Consider the following 6,000-nt stretch of genomic DNA (forward strand, 5'->3'; position numbering starts at 1 on the left):
GGAACTAAAAATCCAGCCACCAAGCTTTTGTCCTCTTTTTGTCTCATTTCTTCTGGCCCGTCAGTGTCTTCAATTACCTGAAGCTGCAGAGCTGCATTTTCAGGAATAGAGAGCCCAGAGCTTCATGCTGAACTCATGTTCAAAATTCTTTTCTACAAACAATTATTCTACAAATACTTCTACCAAGTTGGAACTTGTAGGTTTTAAATCAGGACCCACTGTTTACTAGCATTGCGACCTTGGACAAATGACTGAGTGCTCCCAAGCTTGTTTCCCTTATCTGTGAAGTGGGAATGCTAACAGAACTAGAATGAACATCTGTTGTTTTGCAATCTACACTCCCGGGACCCATCTTTGGTAACATATCACAATTTTCTGCCAGAGAAACACCCTGCTCCTACTCCTCAGCTCAAGAATGAAACATGTGACCAAGCCCAAGTCTGGTGACATGTGGCCCCTGCCGCAGGAAGAGACCCAATGCTAATAAGTCAGGGCAAGTCATTTGGAGCAATGCTGTGATGGAGGAGCCTTCTTTCTGGCTGGATTGAAAGCCCAGAAAACATGAGGTCTAGAGCCCTTCCAGCTCCAAGAGAGAAAACCAAGAGAGCAAGAGAGAAATCAGGTCCTGCTCAAAACACTTGAGCCTTGGATCAAGATACACCTGAATAAAGTATCTTCCTCTGAAAAGAGTTATCAGAGCAAAATAACATTCCTTTTTTGATAAAACACACACACACACAAAGTTTGAGTTTGGGGGCTCCTGGCACAGCTGAACTGAGTTCTAACTAAAGTATTCCCTTAAAAAGTTGCTGCAAAGATTGAATGAGGTACCCCGTAAGGCCTGCACAGCGCGCTCTTAGCAAGTGGCAGCTGCTATTATCTGGGTGGTTGTTTAAGGGTGCAGTGGAGTGGTCCTGCCTTCTCTCGGGGACCTCATTAACTCGTGTGCTTTGTCCCTGACTTCTGTCTTTACTGTCCTTCGATGACGCTCTCTAGGATAGCCTCTTCATGGTCTTCAGAACACATCTGCCACCACTTCCAAATCCCATGCCCTGGCAGACATCGCCAGTTGACCACTGGCACTCTCTCCTGCTGAGCCTGAAGCCCTCCCTGGATTCCTGTTCAACCCAGCTACGACCAACGACACGCAAAATGCAATCCTTTCATTTGGCTCCAGTCTAGCATTTGGCAGTGTTTTTTCTACAAAGAACAAGATAGAATTTAGGCACAGTCTCTGTCCCATATTCTTTGTGTTTTGTTTTCCACCTTTTAAAAATGTAAAAACGCATTCTTTACTCTCAGCTATACTACGCTCCCTGCTTTAGAGTAGTGAGAGCTGCCTCTGGGGTTGGCACAGAGAACTGGGCACCATCTTATCTTCCCCTGAGGCTCCTGGGAGCAGCAGTGGAGAGCTTGGAAATGCTGTCTGAGTCTGAGGAGCACCCGCAAGACACATTGAAGTGACACAGGAGCCTGGAGGACTGGAGGCTTCCTGTTTGCATCAGACCAACCCCAGGCAAGCCAAAACCCACACCCTGAAGGAAGCTATAATCCAAGCAAGAGCCATGAGACACATGCATGTCATGACCTTCCCTTCTGCATCCAGAACCAAATTCACTGCATGCCCCCTTCAAAGTGCCGAACCTCCACCCCAAGACCAAGTTTTTGAGAGAATTAAGAAAAGAGCGAAGGAGCAGATCATTGCAGTTTTCCATTGGTGGTCTAGCCCTCACAATTGACAAAACACCTCTGAAATAGTTCCAAGATGGTGTCTCACATTTCTTCTGGCCTGCCCTTGACTCCTTAGTAGTTCCCCAAGTTTTTAATTGTAGAGAACTACAGATAAAGATTGTTTTGGTCCTCTTCTCTATGATTCTCCATGTTCAATTCTGGCTTGAGTGAAAAGGACTGAACTTTGTTTGACTGGTGTTTGCTTATTCATTCGTAAACACCTGCCTACAATGAGAATCCTCCCTCTCAAGGCACTTGCAGGTAGGAAGGATAACAAGTAATGAGGTGGGTGTGAACATGGCAGCATGGTGACTCAGTTAGCTGGGATGGGCAGTGCCCAGAGAGCTAATGGAAGGCAGTGTCAACATAGCGGGGTAAGGAAAAATGCCCAGGAACTGAAGACAAGGAAAGGTGGGGTTACAGTTACCGAGACTCAGTGGTTTGAACAAGGCTATACCTGGGGAGGCTCAGGAGATGAGGCCGAAGAGGAGGTAAGAGTAGGATCATGAGGTCCTTGGAGTCTGAATTTTATCCTGAAAGCCTGAGAAAACCCCAGGAGAAAATGAACCAGAATGACTGGTTTAGATTTTCACTTTCAGAATGAATGGCCACAGTTGGGAGAATGAACTTGAACAAGAAGGTCCTCAGTGGGAGCAAAGAGCCCAGCTTGAAGGCAACTGGAGCAGCTCAGGCAAGAAGTGATGAAGGTATGACCCAAATCAGTCATCCACAACACAAATAACAAGAGCTCACTGGCTGGGAGAGTGGCTCTGGTAGAGAGACTGCCTAGTAAGTGTGAGGCCCTGAGTGCAAACCCCAGGACCACCAAGAGCTCATGTGTTTGCAGTACTAATAATTAATGCTTCTGAGTATTAATTTGTTCCATCTGCACCTCAATCTGAAGTAGCATCTTCCTCTTAGCAGACCAGGAAACTCAGGGGAGGTTAAGCAAGGCGCCCACCATCTGCAGATGGGCTACAGAGCCCACACACAGAATGTCCTCCTTGTAGCACAGGTGTAGACAAACCTGGACTGGGGAAACTCCGGAGCAACTCGCTGGCCCTGGCTTGGGCACCTCCACACTGAGTTTCAGCTTCTCCAGTCTCCTCCTTGGAAGCTTCTCCCTCAAGTCTCTACCTGGGCTCTCCACTCATACACCCACGCTCCTCATACAGCCACACTCCCACTGCACCCAGGCTCCTTTGCACCCATGCATCACTGCTTTTGGCCACTAAACGCAGGCATTTCCCAGTTGGGAGTGAAAACCCCACAAGCACTGCCAGTGTCTAAGAAACCACTGACAGGGGCCCAGTTCTTGGTAACACAGCTCTTAGGTCTGTGATTTTCAATCAGTCCGAACTGGGAAAACTTCGACAGCCTTGCGTGGTTTCCTTTCCAGAGAGGGAGACCTTAGCAGCCCCACTTCTGTGTTTCAAGCCACTTGTGCGTGCATTTTTTCTTGGGAGCTGGCGTTGAGGGACACAAGCACACAGGACCGGCCTGGGACAGGCCCACCCGCAGGAAGACAGTGACCCTGGGATCCTCGGAGAGTCCAATAGAGTTTTTTTCTCCCTGCACGAAAGTTCAATCAAGCATCTGCAGCAAGAAACTTGTGTAGTATTTCCTGCGGACAGGGAGACCTCCTGCCCCTCCCGTGCTGATACAACCCACTTTGCACATCCTGCTTCTAAAAATAAACCGGTATGCACTGAAAAACACTCGAACACATCTCCCCAGCACACCCTTCCCGAGTTCCCGGGGGCAAGAGACTCCCGATCTTTCAGATCCTCAGTCCAAAATGCAGACCATTTCCTCATCCAAGTTCAACCAGCGCCTTTCGCCGCGCCCACAGCCCCCTCCCCAGCCGCCTGTGGCCTCTCAAAGCCGACTCTGCAGGCCCAGGAACCAACCAGTGCCCTTGACCCAAACCCCCAGACCCCCGGGAGGAATGCTCCAGATGGCCCCGGGCCGTCAAGCTCACGAACGCCCCCTTCAGACCCAACGCGCCCCCAGCCTGTCTGCCCCGCGCGCCTCTGCGCGCCCCTCTGCGAAGTTGCGCCCTCTTTTCAGCCCCTGTCCTCGGGGTCTTTGGTTTTGCTGGGTTTCCCCGCGAGGCGCTGGGGAGGGACAGGGAAACTGACGAGGTGGATTGCACCTGGGAGGGGGCTGCAAGGAGCAGATTCCCAGGACACTCTCTCCTCGCGCCCACCCCTGCGCCCGCTGCGCCCCAGCTCGCGGGTCCCCCTCCCCCCAGCAGCTGCTTCCCGCGCCCGCGCCCGGGCACACGCGCCCCGGCTCCCCAGATGCGGAGGGAAGGCTCTGCGACTCACCGCCTCGGCCGCTCCCGGCGTCTGTGTCGCCTCGGGTGAGGCGGCGGCGGCGGCAGCGCCTTCCCTCCGCCCGCCTCCCCCTGGACAGCTCGGCCGCCAGCCGTGCCCCCCTCCCCAGCCTCGCTGGCCGCGGCGATCCTTGCCGCTGCCGACCCCCCACGTGGCCTCGTCCAGGGGTGGCCAGACCGCCGGGGTGCAAGGGTCCAAGCCGATGCTGGGTGTACAGGTGCAGTGGCAGCCCCCACCTTGCTCTGGGGCAGCCTCCGGGATTAGCCCACCGCTCAGGCTTCTAGCCAGGCCACACTGGCACTTTCTAAGATGTCATCTGTTTGCTTGTCCCGCTGGTAAGGAGATCAGATTCAACCTAGAACATCTCCTTCCTTGCTTCCCTTGGGGGTCTCTGGGGTCCCTGCTACCCCACAATGATGTTTAAGGGGGCCTCAGACGCCCATCAAGCCCATAAGGTGGTAGGGGGCTGATCTGTCTCCCTGGTATTTTCTCTACCCAGAGCCTTCTGTGAACCCTAAAGGGATGACTTAACAAAAAATCCGAAAGGAAAGACAACTGAAGGGTCCCTCTTTTATCCCACCACCCAGTGCAGAATGTCACCAAACTTTCACTTTGGACTGAATGAAGATAATGAGAAGCAAGTGTCTTGTCAATTCCTTCAGCCGACATTTATTGCGTGCCTGCCGGTGCGGAAAGCCCATTCATGACCTCTCCAAAAGCCACTGTAACTTCTTGTGCTTGTCAACCCCAGTGACGATTCCAGAACCCACAGAGGTCTAACAGCAACTCGTCTTCCTCAATTCAAAAAAGCTGCTGGTTAGTATGACTGATGACAGAAATGACAGTTACAGTTAGGTCCAAACAGTCACCAAAGCTAATTTGAACACCAAGTAAAAGGTTCCTGTAACCCAAACCATCCTTCCCTAGTTCTACTGGCTGGTTGCCTTCCATTGAGAAATAAAACTTTTTGGATAGGCCATTTCACCATTTTCAGATACTAAAACCTTCGCCTGAATTGTTAGCAGATTAGCTCAGTGGTTTATCTATCTGTGCATGGTGGAATCCCTGGGGAGGTACTATTAGTGATTATTATTTGGCTCCACCCCAGACATTCTGAGTTAACTGCTCAGGCGCGCAGCTGTGCATGAGTTTTTTTTTTTTTAACTTGGGCCCCAAGAGATTGTAATGTGTAGCCAGAGTTGGAAACCACCATGGGATCTGCCAATCTTCAAGCAGAGCCTGAGGCAATGGAGCCCAGAAGCAGGGAGTCTGCATGGGGGGTGAGGAGGGGATGAGAGCTCAGCTGGTATTGCAAGCTCAAATGCCCCTAGGGATAAAAATAGGTGCAAGGGTAAACTGCAAGGCCCCGGCTGTGACTTCAGTATGTTTCCCATAGGCTCATGGGGTGGAGCTTGAGTTCCTCAACGCTGCAGCGTTGGGAGGTGTTTGGGTCATGGACATCAGGAGTGGAGCCCTTACAAAGGGAGAAATGCCTCCCCCATGGCTGAGTCCTTGCTCTCTAGGCCTGAATCAAATACTGCCGACATCATTAGAAAGCCAGGTTCCCCACTTGTTTCATCTCCTCCCAAGCACCTCCTGCCCTTCTTTTTGTTTTCCATTGTGAGTCGAAGCCCATACCAGATGCAGCTGTCAGATCTTGGACTTTCCAGCCTCCAAAACTGTGAGCCAAAATAAACCTCTTTTCTTTATAAATTATTCAGTCTCAGGTATTCTGTTAAATAAACTAAGCCAGTCCCATTGCCCTAAAGAGGGCAGGATCAATTTCCATGTGAGAAACATAGGCCCAGTGTGACAGTTAAATTTGTTTGTGTTTTTTTATGACTTGATCATGATGTGTGGTCTTTTTATTAATTTTATTTTTGAATTAATGCATTAATAATACGAGGTAATTTCATGTGATAATGCCATA

At 50.7% G+C, this 6,000-nt stretch overlaps 1 protein-coding gene across 1 annotated transcript in view; it reads right to left on the reverse strand.

Moving 5' to 3' along the window:
* Positions 1-4,103, reverse strand: part of Ncald (neurocalcin delta) — a 380,673-nt gene extending 376,570 nt beyond the window's left edge. The window contains exon 1 of the mRNA XM_074068948.1: positions 4,062-4,103. The gene's annotated coding sequence lies outside the window, so the exon portion shown is untranslated. The remainder of the gene's footprint in view (positions 1-4,061) is intronic.
* Positions 4,104-6,000: the final 1,897 nt, after the last annotated feature.

The sequence above is a fragment of the Castor canadensis genome, chromosome 3 (genome assembly GCF_047511655.1).
Source record: "Castor canadensis chromosome 3, mCasCan1.hap1v2, whole genome shotgun sequence".
Taxonomy (NCBI): Eukaryota; Metazoa; Chordata; class Mammalia; order Rodentia; family Castoridae; genus Castor; species Castor canadensis.